This window comes from Galeopterus variegatus, unplaced genomic scaffold (genome assembly GCF_000696425.1).
Source record: "Galeopterus variegatus unplaced genomic scaffold, G_variegatus-3.0.2 Scaffold353, whole genome shotgun sequence".
Taxonomy (NCBI): Eukaryota; Metazoa; Chordata; class Mammalia; order Dermoptera; family Cynocephalidae; genus Galeopterus; species Galeopterus variegatus.
The window spans coordinates 21,311-34,132 of record NW_007726464.1 but is presented as its reverse complement, the minus strand read 5'-3'; the positions used below and the strand labels follow the sequence as shown (position 1 = coordinate 34,132).

Below are 12,822 nucleotides of genomic sequence, written 5' to 3'. Positions count from 1 at the left end.
CTGCACTCAGCCAGTGAGTCCACCGGCCATCCCTATATAGGATCCGAACCCGCAGCGCAAGCGCTCCTGCACTCCCAGTGCCGCACTCTCCCGAGCGCACCACGGGCTCGGCCCTCTCCAGAAGCAGCTCTGCGCCCCACCCCAGACCCTCATCATGGAGCCCTGACTGCTTGTCCTGATTCTCTGCACGTGCCCTGCTGGGGTACCTGCCTATTGTCTCTCCCTCTACCCCACTGGAAGGCCAGGGTCGAGTCTGCTTCCCTCACACCTGTCCCCAGGGCCTAGCACCCAGCAGGCACTTCATAAATGCTGCCGGGATGGCTGAATGGAAGGGCAAGACAGCCTATGGTCTCCCTAAAATTGTCTCTCTACAACATCCACGTCAATTTAGGGCCAAATGCCATTGTGTTAAAAGAGACTGAAGTACCTAACTCAGTCTCCCAGAACCAAATCTAGCTTTTCCAAAGGACTCTCATTTTCAAGGTGATTAGTGTGCCTTGAACTAGTGCATTCTCCAAAGGATGCTAGAAATGCTCGATTAAGCCTTCAGACTAGGAGTAAGGGGCTTCCAGGAGTAAAACTCTTCCAACGCTGTCCTGTGTGGAATACAAGGGACTGGCCACTAAGTGTCGCCACACACAAACCTCAGCACTGCAGTGCGTGGTTCCCATCCCCAGCAGGCTCACGGAGGCTCCTGACCATGCTTCAAGCTGGCCAGTCCTAGCCAGTGTAGGAAAGGGATCACTCCTGCTCTGGCTCTCCTTATCCCAATCCTCCCATCACCAGCCACACTCCAGTCATTCAGAGAGCCAGCCCCACCCAGGCAAGAACTAGTGTCTGGTTTTTGCTGTCGCCTTCCCAGGGCCTTGTGGTCCTGGCACACACAGTAGATGCGTACTGGAAGAACGTCTGTTCTGCATCACAGAACCATTCTACACAGGGCCTATTTTACAGAATTTTGCTACTCTAACAATCCCACCCTCCACGCCCCGTACAGATTGGTGCCGTCCGTCTTTGCTGCTGCAGCTCACTGTCTCTGGGGACAGCTCATGCTGTGATTACTAGGGGCCTGTGGCTGGCCTGGTGTGGACCTAGTATGTTGTCGGGGCCTGAATGGGTCTTCAGAGCCAGGTTTCTCCCACTTCAACATGCTTCTCTGGTAGAGGCCGTTTCTTAAACTGACTCTTCTTGCATCAGGGAAAACTCCTGACTTGTCATTTCTAGAAATTCTGGTCACCTAGTATTCTCCGAGCTCTAGTTTGAGCCAATTCCACCCTGCTGCCTGACAGAGAAGGAACACCAAGGGCTGGATCTGGGGCAGAATGGGGCCAAGAGCACGTCCCCACCCTTCACACGCCAAACCAAATGGACTAGAAACGTCACGACTAGTTTACATAATTCTGTCCTAATTTGCAGAAGGGTGTCAAAGCGAAGAAAATTAATAATTGAAGAGAATAAATCATAACCAGCCCAAACAGCATGACATTTCAGTCACTGGTGTGCTGCAAGAATGTTAGAGTATGCTTGGGTATACTGCTTATCCAAACAAACGTGCTATTAAATTTTCGTCACAATTCTGACAAGCAGATTAACTTCACTTAAGAATTCTTATTTTCCCCTGTAGGGATCAAGAACTGGTCTCCATCAAAGTGTGTTTAAATTACATAAGCTCAAATTGCAACTCATTCAGACACACTAATTAATCATCTGGTCCTCGGACGTAGGAGCCAGAAGCAACAATGCTTCTCAGTTACGGTCTCCCAGCTCTTCCCATAAACATCCCATCGCCCAAAATGGGGCAGCGCTTCCCTTCCAAATCCTCAGAAAATTTCTCGGTGTTAGTTGCCCACGTCAAAGAAGAGGAGCCAAAAAAGGGAAAACAGGAAGAAACAAAAGGCAACTGTTAACTGTCCTAATGAATGAGGAGGGGAGAGGTCTGCGGTTACGGATTACGCAGTAGACAACCACATGCTGTGTTAAAATAGGTACCACTCCAGAAAATTACATCTGACTGGGGCAAATACAATGAAGAGATACTGAGATATATACATTCACTCCAGACACGGAGATGCAACACTGCCACAACGCACACACACTGCTGGTTCTGAGCCTGCCTCTCTCTTGAAGGACATTTGGCCGAGCAGGAAAGGACAGTGAGTAAGTGGCTCCCAACCACTGTGAAGGATCCACACGAAATGAGAACTGTGGCCATGACCTGAGAGTCCACACCATACTCTCCAAAAGACACTTGAGGGCATCTGTGAGAGGAACCCTTGAATGCCACACTCCTGTCCAGCCTCTGTAGGGACCTAATCTCGACCACCACACGACCTCCAGCTTTTAAGCAGGTGATCTCATTTTAGAAGAATCAGGAGGGAGGGCAGGAGGCCCGGAGAACAAGACTGCTGAATATGATGTGCAGAAGTTGGAAGCTGGGAGGCTTCGGCTGCATGTGTGGTTCTCTGGTCTCTCTCTGGGAAATGCAACGCACTGTGAAAAAGAGCTTGGAAAGCTGGCCTCCTTTTGATGGGCACGAGTGGCACTGAAAACAAACACAGCCATCTGCACTCATTTTTATTTATAAATGTGAAGTTAATGCTGTTTGAATACCCACATTTATATAAATCAGACCAACCACTTAAATCCAGGGTGGTCTTGCACCTGCTAGGAAAATATCCAGTAAGCTCAGGCTGGGCCAGACAGCAAGGTGGTCCTCTAGGTGCACAAGCCCTCTCTGGCCCCTGAGTCACAGCACCTGTCTTTTGTTTTGTCCATTTTAAGACACAGTGTGATAGATTTTAAGTGTCTACACTTAAAAATGTACATTTACATTTTTACGATGTTTACATTGCACAAAAATACAATGTCATATATTTGTATGACTTAAGAGTTTATATAAAATATATACCACAACATTCACCACAGTATCCACACATCTGAAGAAATGAGTATTATTAGGGATGAAGGAGAAAGGTAACGAGATAACTTCACAGTCAGCGCTTGAGCTTGCTGTCCAAGGCCACCCCCTGCCCCCACCCAATACTGCTCTACGGCCACATTAGGGTACTTTCCCTCAGGTCCTTACCTGCTTCTGGAAATTAACTTCAGGCAAACAGGTGCTGAACTGTGAAGGGAGGGCTGTGGCCAGGGAGAAATAGGAAGGTGCCGCCCTGTGGAAACACAGAACACGGGTCATGGGAGGAGCCAGGAGGGTCCCAGCGGCTGCCAGAGTTGGACCTGGAACACACGCCCCACACTAAGGGATATGGGACCACTGGCCAGAAGCTCACAGAGATGGGCTCTGCCACAGTCCAGAAATACCTGCGTGTCTGGCAAGCCCAGGGAACCTGCACCAACACCTCTGGGATAAGGCGCTGACTGCGGCTCTGCTGGCCTGTCATTTCCGGCTGAAGTGGGTCAGCCTGCCCGACACCACCCTCCTCCCCTTGGGTTAGTCACCACATCTAATTGAGAGACATCATGGACCAGAATGAATCACTCAGGACAGCTGATGGGCAAGTCCTGCACCTGCACGAGACGACGTCCCGCCCAGCAAACACAACACACCAAGCAAGGCACCACTACTCGGTGTCCCACCTCCTCTGTGCACCACGCTCGTCTGTGTGCTTGGCAACCATCTGCCCTGGTACAGGTAAACATCACAGACATACACGCCTGGCCACGGGCCTGGTTGGCCCAAACATGCCTCTTCCAGGATCACAGAGAATTGTGTCTTTTCTTTTGTCTCCTACATACAATCTCACCATTCAGGTCACATGGACAGGTTAATCCAGTAAGAGTGTGGATGGTTGATGGGTGGGAGGCCCAGGAGAGGCAGGTGGGGTCCCAGGGAGCCTTGTCCCCAGCTCCAGCGCCACCACCTCCGCTGCAGCGGCCACAGACCTCATGAGCCCCTGTGTGCCCTGGAACACCTGGCTTAGAGGTGGGTTCCCAGCTCTCAGCCCTGATGAGCAGAAGTCCGAGGACAACCCTTTGAAAAGGCAGTTCTGAGGGAGGCGCGGGACCAAGGACAGCTCAGAAACCACAGTCTTCAGTCACTTCTGCAAAGAAAGCTGCTTGCTTACCCAAGGGGCTGAGGAAAACGTGTTTTCCAGAGAAAATGGAACTCAGAAGTCTCCCCTAAAGTCAGACATTGCTCTCAACTTCTGAGTCTCTGTTCTATGTGTCTTCAACCAGCGATGGCCCTGGGTTGGAAGAGCCATCACCGTGTTTTCCAGAGAAAATGGAACTCAGAAGTCTCCCCTAAAGTCAGACATTGCTCTCAACCTCTGAGTCTCTGTTCTATGTGTCTTCAACCAGCGATGGCCCTGGGTTGGAAGAGCCATCACCCACCACTGTCACCCACTACTTCTACCCCCTTCACCAACAGGCTAACCCTACAGGAATAGGCCATTTATAGCAATTTATTGCTCTTTTATTCCTCTAGATATCAAAGCACTGAAATACCAAGGAACCCTGGGGAACTTTCCACCCAAGTCCCCGCATTCCTTCAAAAGGAGATGAAAAGAGAGCCCTCTCCCACTTCTGAAGGGTTTTAGTTTCTTCAACCACCATGACAGCCAATTATCTCTCCGGTCTACAAGGCTCAGACCCCTCCAAGAAGCAAAGAGGAATTCTTATTCACGGCTTTAAGGGATGAGGACTGTCCAAGGATTCAGGGTGATGTGGACGTAGCTCTCAATCGTTTCTGAACAAGAGGCCCTGTACTGGGCCAACCACGTGCATATCATGTATGGGCCAAATGAGGAGCTCGGAGGCAGGAGGGAATAAGGCCCAGGGCTTTCCTCTGCAAGTGGCAGAGCAGCGGGTGTGCAGAGCTCTGCAAGAACATAGGGGAGGGACGAGCTGCTGGGGGCTCTAAGAAGTCACCGGATCTGAGTCCTGAAGGACGAATAAGAGTTCGCTGGTAAAGAGAATGGGGGAGGCACAGGGAACAGACATTGTCTGGACAATTACTGAGCATCTACATGTATTATACAGCAGCATGGAGAATACACAGGTGAGCAAAACAGCCACGGTCTATTTGTAATGAGGGGCTCCCGGTGAGCAGGGGAGACAGACACCAACCAAGTCATACCCAGGGGTAAGTGCATCTCAGACACAAGGACAGAAAGGTGAAGTATAAGGTGCCCTGAAGATGAGCTCCTGGGAGCCTGACCAGCCCTGGGGACTTCTGAGCATCACCTGAGGGTGAGGAGGAGCTGGGTGGGGGGCGTCTTCCGTGCTCAGGGGGCACACACCTGGAAAGGCCCTGAAATAGGAAGAGATTTGGTCTTTTGGAGCAACTAGAAGAAGGCAGCCTCGGGAGCCAGGGCGAGATGACCCAGGAGCTAGGACAGGCGGGTCTCTAGGAGGGACAAGAAGTGTTTACGCAGAAGGAAGTCAGTCAGTCAGGTGTGACTTCACGAGACCACCATGGCCGCAGGTGCGGAAGCAGCGGGCGTACAGGGGCAGGCGGGTCTCTAGGAGGGACAAGAAGTGTTTACGCAGAAGGAAGTCGGTCAGTCAGGTGTGACTTCACGAGACCACCATGGCCGCAGGTGCGGAAGCAGCGGGCGTACAGCAGGAGGGAGCAGGAGGGCAGAGAGGAGCCCGGCGAGAGGAGAGGCTGGGGCTTGCTTGGCTCGGGGGACAAAGAAGGGCCGGGAGGAGGGAAGAGTCTGGCGCTGGGGCTGTGGGGAGAGGCCCAGCACGTGGGGCTGCCTGGGTAACAGGCTGGATGGCCAGGACTCACCGAGAGGCCCACGGAAGCTCGAAAGCTGAGGGATGGCGTGAGCTGGCTCGTCCTTCCAAGTCAGAGCTACGGAGAACATCTGCAACGGCTTCCGGAGCCAGAGTGGAAACGTGGGGACCAGCCAGACCAGGAGACATCAGAGGCACTTTTGAGAGATGCTTGGACTAGGTCTAGGTGGGGGCTTTGGGGAGAAGGAGCACCTGAGGAAGGGCAAGTATGAGTGGGTGGCCGCACGGGCAGGCCGTCAGAGAGGAGGCCCGGGCTAGCCGCAGCTGGGCAGTGCCGCGGAGGGCAGGGACCAGCGGGGAGCCTCTCCACACTGTGGAAAGTCCATGTGGTCATCAGCCCTGGTCAGCAGATGATCATGGGCAGTGAGGACTCTTCCGGGGTAAGCCGGCTGTGGGTGGGTTAACACAGTGCCTGTATGAGGGTGAAGAAGCGGGCAGGGGACGGGACCCCCGGCAGGAGGGGCTGGGCCACACAGGGGGAAGGAACAGTGAGGGCAGCCACCAGAGAGGTGGGAAGAGATGGCTTTTCTAAGTGGGGGACAGAGCGGGGCCAGGAGGACGAGCTGTGTGCTCTGCCGGCCACCCTTCCCACGTGGGTCAGGCCCCACACATGCTGTCAGGCTCCTGTTCCCATCACAGCATTCATTAATTAACCTTGTGATTGTGATTGTTTAAAGCCCGCTCCCGCTCCCCCTCCCGTGCCCATCTTCAACAGCCATAGAACTCCAGAGGCTAATCCAGCAGCTGGTGCCCACAGCCCCACCAGGCGCAGCCTTCTCCCTGGGCTGGAGGCCCCTCTCCTTCCAGCACTTCCAGTTCTCAGGTCCCCTCCCTCCTGAGTGTCCTCCTGGAACTCAGCACTCACCCAGAGCTGTCACCCCTCAAGGAGCGGGGGCGGGGCAGTCTTATCTGTCCTTGTTCCTGCAGTCACTTTGCCTGGGTGTTGCCTTCTACCACCCTGAGCATCCAGGCCTGTTAGAGTCTCAATCTTAGTTGTCTCCTCCACGTGGGGTCAGTGGACAGTGCTGGGGGCCCAGGCGAGGGTCTCCTCAAGGTCACCACCCAGAATAGTCTCAAGGAAAAGGAGGGAAAAAGACAGGCTTAACATGAAGCAGCGGGGGGAATCACATCACAAAGGAAGAGAAGGGCAGGGAGCAGAGGAAAGGAGAGAGGGAAGAGGCTCTGGGGAAGCGGGAGTCGCTTGCACAGCAGGCCTAGGGCTGATGTGACTGCAAATTGGTCATAGCTGGGCCTGGAGGGAAAAGGGGTGAACAGTGACAGCCCCTTCATGCTGGGGCAGTGGGCCAGGGGGAGACAGGATTGCAGACCAGAGGGGAGGGCCCGGCTGGGATAGTTGAGAGGACGACCGCCCTCTCCTGAGAATTGCTCCAGGCGAATTCCTCAGCCCAGAAAGAGGAAGGAAGAGAGCAGCCTGCAGGGTGGGGCCAGGCTGAGCCCAACAGGGCCTTTCTCCAGGGGCCGAGGCAGCAGGGGGCAGGGGCCTGAGGAGGAAGGGAGCTCAACCGTAGGCCCCGCCAGCCCGAGGCGCATAACATCCAAACAAGGTCCCCAGTCACCAGTTCAGAGTCAGCTGCCTGAGGAGCCCTGAGGAAGAGGAAGACCTGTAGTGGGGAGGCTGGGGAGGAGCCACCGAGCCCTGCTTCCCCACGCCCGCCCGGATGGCACTGCAGGTCTCAGACAAGCAAGTCCGAATGGCCTGTCTCCTGTCTTCTACGCTCAAAACTGTGTCGATACATGGAAATATGGCACGGAGCAGAGCCAAGCCAAAAAAAGAACACAGAATAGTCTGTAAAGCAACATGCATATGGCCATATAAACCCAGGGAGGAATGCAGGGCGGAATCCCATGAGACAAGGAAGAGGGCTTCGTGCAGGTCCAGCGTGGGGTGGGGGTGGGGAGGTGACTGCCAGGTGCCTGGAGAGGGGCACCAGAGCGTGGCCGTTTCCTACGTGCTTTGGGAGTAGACAAGGCAGAGAGACTTACCAACTGCGTGGCCTTGGGGACATGTGTTCGTTCATTCTACCAACAGATTTACTGAGCACCTACTATGTGTTGGGATACGTCCCTACATACATTCTACATACACTCTAGTGAGAGGAGAGAATAGACAATAAACAAAAAATAAGCCATGGGTAAATAACGTGGTATAGACAAAGGTGATAGGTGCTACGATAAAAACCAAGCAGGTGAAGGGAAACAGGAGTGTGGAGGTGGTGCAGGTGGGCCCTCCTGAGGTAAGGCTGGAAGGGGGTGAGGGGGTGAGCTCAGGAGCAGAGCTGGACAGAGAGGCCCCGTGGAGGGGGTATGCAGGGTGGCTGGAGGAACAGCACCCATGGGTGCAGTGAGGGGGCTCATTGTTAGGGCCTGGAGGTCTCTGGGTGAGCTCCACTTTGACCTGCATGGAAAGAGCAGCCCCTGTGAGGCCAGGAGCAGAGGAGTGGCCCAGTCTGACTTGGAGTTTAGCAGGGCCTCCCTGACTGCTGAACCGGGGAAGGGTCTGCAAGGGCAAGAGCAGAGGCCGTGGCAGGAATTCAGGCAAAACTGCCAGTATGTCGGACGAGGGAGGCAGGGTCAGAGGCAGCCAGGTTGGGGACACTGGTGCTGGCAGACCACAGGATGGCCAGCAGGCGTACTGCAGGGCATGGGAGGGAGGACATAGGTGAGGACCTGGGTGAGGGCTCCCAGGTTTTCGGGCTGAGCAACCGAAGGTCGGCATTCCTATCAGCTGAGATGGGGGAGGCTCAAGTGGAGGAGTTTTGAGGGACAATAGCAAGTCGGATTTTAGACAGTTTAGAGCCTTTCCCATCTCTAAGCCCCAGTTTCCTAATCTGTAGAATGCGGTGATAATGGTACCTGCCTCAAAGCGGGTTATGAAAATTACATAACATAAAGAGCACTCGGCATAGTGCCTGGCACAGAGCAAGCGCTCAGTAAACACTGGTTACTATTACTAATGATAAGAGACACAGACAACGCAAGTAAATAGTTTTCACTAATGGATGGGAGATGGGGGTAAAAATGAACAATAAGAATTCAAAGGTTTAAGATAACCCCAGCTTCTTTTCCTCCCCTCTTCCCTCCCAGTTCACCCACCAGCCCCCAACTGCCTTACAGGAATGATAAGGGGTAAAGAACTGGGGGCACGGGGGACCCACTTCCATGTTCTGCAGGTTGCCCAGAATCACTAGGGACGCTATTGACGTTTTAGACCATGTAATTCCTTGTTGTGCGGGGTTGTCCAGTGAAACACTGTAGATGTTTAGCAGTGTCCCTGACCTCTACCCACCAGATACCAGTAGCACCTCCCCTCCAGTTGTGACAACCAAAAATGTCTCTGACATTGCCACGTGTCCCCTGGGGGACAAAATCACCCCGGTGAGAACAATGCTTTAAAGAAATAGCTGACACATACTCTGGATTACTATTTTCCAAGTGCTGTTCTCAACCCTTCAGGTAAATGAATCATCCCAATAAAGGTTTACAAATAAGGACATGGAGGTATGGAGAGGAGACGTCACTCACCTGTGATCACAGCACCACCCACACTGCACTGGGATTCGAACCCAGATCATCCAGGCTCTTACCCACTCTGCTCTGTTGCTCTCGAGCACACAAGGGAATGGATACAAACCCACTCAGAGGCAGGGTGAGGGAGGCGGACGTGCAGCCCTGCTGGAGGCCCTTACCGGGTGGCACTGCAGATCCTCTGGCTCCACTCTCAGTAATTAAACTGCAACAGCCTCCCAGACTCTGGGGCCTCAGGAGCACTGCTTAATTAATAAATTCCACACTGCAGCCTTCTGGGTCCAGAGCCAGGCTCGAGTTCCTGGACCGCGCTCCACCAGCACAGCACAAGCAAAAGAGGTCTCCTGATGATGCTGTGGCGAGTCAGCAAGTCTGCAGGACGCGGTGCCATTCTCAGGGGATGAGCTTGGCATAGAGAATGTGTCCTGAGGTCGCCAACCCAAATTCAAATGGATCTAAGCTCCTTCCTGCTCAGTACATTGCTTCATTTAATGTTAGTCCTCACAACAAGCCTGCAAAGTAGGAATTATTCCCATTTTACAGATGAGACAATGGAGGCTCATGTAAGGTAAGTAATCTGTCCAAGGCCTTAGAGCCCAGATTCAAATCCATGCTTTCCCTCCATTCTTTCAGTTCTTTCTGGCTCAGAAGGTGACAGAAGCATTATCCATTTTAACTGAAATTAAAATGAAAATTCACCTTACAGAAAAAAAAAAAAAAAGGAAAGCCAGAGTCCAATCTACTGCCAAACGGACCTCAATCAGAAAATAAGATTTGGCGGGCTGGCCCGTGGCTCACTCGGGAGAGTGCGGTGCTGATAACACCAAGGCCACAGGTTCGGATCCCATATAGGGATGGCCGGTTCGCTCACGTGGGAGAGCGTGGTGCTGACAACACCAAGTCAAGGGTTAAGATCCCCTTACCGGTCATCTTTTAAAAAAAAAAAAAAAAAAAGAAAGAAAGAAAGAAAATAAGATTTGGCAGCATAACAACGTAACACAGTGAATGGCCCTTGATGAGAACCAGGGTGGGGGAGAGGGAGGAGCCAGAAAGACCATTACTAGGCAATTTTGGGAAAATTAAATACAGTAGTTGTGACATGACTGTATTATATCAATGTTACATACGTGGAGTGTTATGACTTCATCATGGTTGTGCTGGAAAATCTCCTGGTGCTTAAGAGATATAAGCTGAAGTATTTAAGGGTGAAATGTCTCACTGGTCACAACTTGCTCTCAAATGGTTAAGAAAAACAGTGCACGCGCGTGTGCGTGTGTGTGTGTATGTGTGTGTAGAGGCAGTGGCAGAGAAGAGCACATGAAAAATACAGCAAAATGTCAACACTGGTGAATCTAGGTAAAGGGTACGGTATTTGCTGTGCTATTTCAACTTTTCTGTAGGTTTGAAATCAACATTGAAAAATTGGCAAAACATGGGCCAGCCCATGGCTCACTTGGGAGAGCGTGGTGCTGACACCACCAAGTCAAGGGTTAAAATCCCCTTACCGGTCCTCATACTGGCAAGCTGCCAAAAAAAAAATTGGGGACACATTAAGAGGCCACTTGGAAATGGTAACAGAAGGCAGTGGGGAGAGGCTTGCAGTTGCTCTCCGAGGGCCCCGTGATATATAGAGTCCTGCCTGGATCGTCCCCAGTTGGCTGTCTCCCCGTTGGCCATGGCTGGGGCTCACTGAGCAGCGAGCAGCTGTGAAGCTTGGCCACAGGTCTGCTAGCATGGCAGTGATTCCAGTGTTCCCGACGTCCACCCTCTGCTCACTCATGCCTGCTGCTTCACAGCAACGCCACTTGCTCTGTTCCAGATTCTGTTCTAGGTGTGGAGCTCTCTGAGGAAGGCCCTTCGGTGAGGTTCTGGCAGCATTTGAATCAAATCCACCTGACCTGATTTAAAACAGGGCCACAATGACCAGGGTGCAGCCTCCATGCCTGGCTGTCCTGACTACCATGGGAAAGGCCAGCACAGAGCCACGGCAGTGGGACTGGGAAGGAGGCACCTGGAAACACCCCTTGGCCTATGGGATATGCATCCTTCTTTCTGAGGAGAGGCTCTGGACTCAGAGCAAGCCCTGCCACCAGCAGGTGCCTCGCACAGACCAAAGGGCTCCAGGAGAGGCACAAACCTGCCTGGAGACAGTTTCCCCAGGACCCACAGGCTGGACAGGAAGCTGGAAGAAATGGTCCCTTCCATCCCGCCTGGTGCAGGGGCAGGCCGTCAGAGCCCAGCTTACCACCACACTCTCTCTACAGCAGTGGCTCTCAGTGGGGGTGATTTCACCCTCCAGGAGACATTTAGTGAGGTCTGGAGACATTTTTGATTGTTATGACTGGGAGGATGCTAGTGGTAGGGCAGGAATCAGTGCCCCGTGGCCAGTGCCCAGGGTGAGAAACCTGCTCGGTGGCCACCTCAGAGTTGCCGGTTGCACCAGGCTCCTTCAACACCTCTGGGACTTTGCACCTGTTATACCTTCAGCCTGGAACATCCTTCCCTCCCCGATTCATGAGACCAAGCCCCCTGACCATTCTCTGCCTCCTTGGGGCTGCCCTGAGGCCTGTGTTTGTACTGTCTGTGTTTCCCGTGCTACAACACTGCACCTGCGTGTCTGAGTACTTGTCTCGCCACCAGACTGGATGCTCTCTGAGGGCAGACCTGAGAGTGGTTTTTAAGGCAGACCCCCCACCTTGTACTGTCTGTGTTTCCCGTGCTACAACACTGCACCTGCGTGTCTGAGTACTTGTCTCACCACCAGACTGGATGCTCTCTGAGGGCAGACCTGAGAGTGGTTTTTAAGGCAGACCCCCCACAGCCTTATTGTCAGAGACATAATAAAATGTACCCACAGCTCTCATGAAATGTAATCCTCACATAACTCATAAGTGTAGAGGGAGCTGATACATTTTTTTCCAGGTCTCCAATATTTTTATGGACCCTGGAAAAGCCTGTAGGTCCTGGGTGCTGTGCTGAAGAATCCGGATGGATAAAACAGTACTGCCAGCCACATCTGGGGCTCCATAAGTGGCTAAGTAAATGAATAGATTTGAGGCGCCAGGGTTAGATTCACTTGTGAGCCACAAAGTATGCCCCACCCCCCCAGCTTTAGAATGTCCTCACCTCAGATAATCCTAAAACATCAAGGACTTGGAGGAGGAGCCTGTATGTGTATACATAATGTTCATATAACTGGATTGGTGTAAGGCATCTGTTTAGATCTTCTGGTTTAAAACATTTATCCTTGTGATTTGGGCCCAACCAGGAGAAAAAGTCATCCAGGACTCCTGTATCTTCTAGCACTGAATTAAGTGAAACCCACCTGCTCACAGCTGGGCAAGAGTAGCCGGTGGGCCTGCTCTGACAACCTCTGACTCAGAACAATGCAAACAGGAAGAGAATGTGGAGCCTGAGGAAGTTTCAAGCCCAAGGACATTTTAGCAGAGGCTGCACCAGAACACTATGGATCCTGGGCTATGTCCTCAGGCTCTATAGTTCTGACCAAGGGGG

The 12,822-nt window shown here is 52.7% G+C and overlaps 1 protein-coding gene across 3 annotated transcripts in view; it reads right to left on the bottom strand.

Annotated features, from left to right (window-relative positions):
• CTNNBIP1 (catenin, beta interacting protein 1) overlaps window positions 1-6,747 on the bottom strand; it is a 31,726-nt gene extending 24,979 nt beyond the window's left edge. The window contains exons 1-2 of one of the 3 annotated variants that reach the window (XM_008567866.1): window positions 6,629-6,747; window positions 3,086-3,170 (exon numbers count right to left, since the gene is read on the bottom strand). The gene's annotated coding sequence lies outside the window, so the exon portion shown is untranslated. Of the gene's footprint in view, window positions 1-3,085; window positions 3,171-5,755; window positions 5,775-6,628 lie in introns of those variants that run through there. The other 2 variants (XM_008567864.1, XM_008567865.1) reach the window with 2 other exon arrangements.
• Between the last annotated feature and the right edge of the window lie 6,075 nt (window positions 6,748-12,822).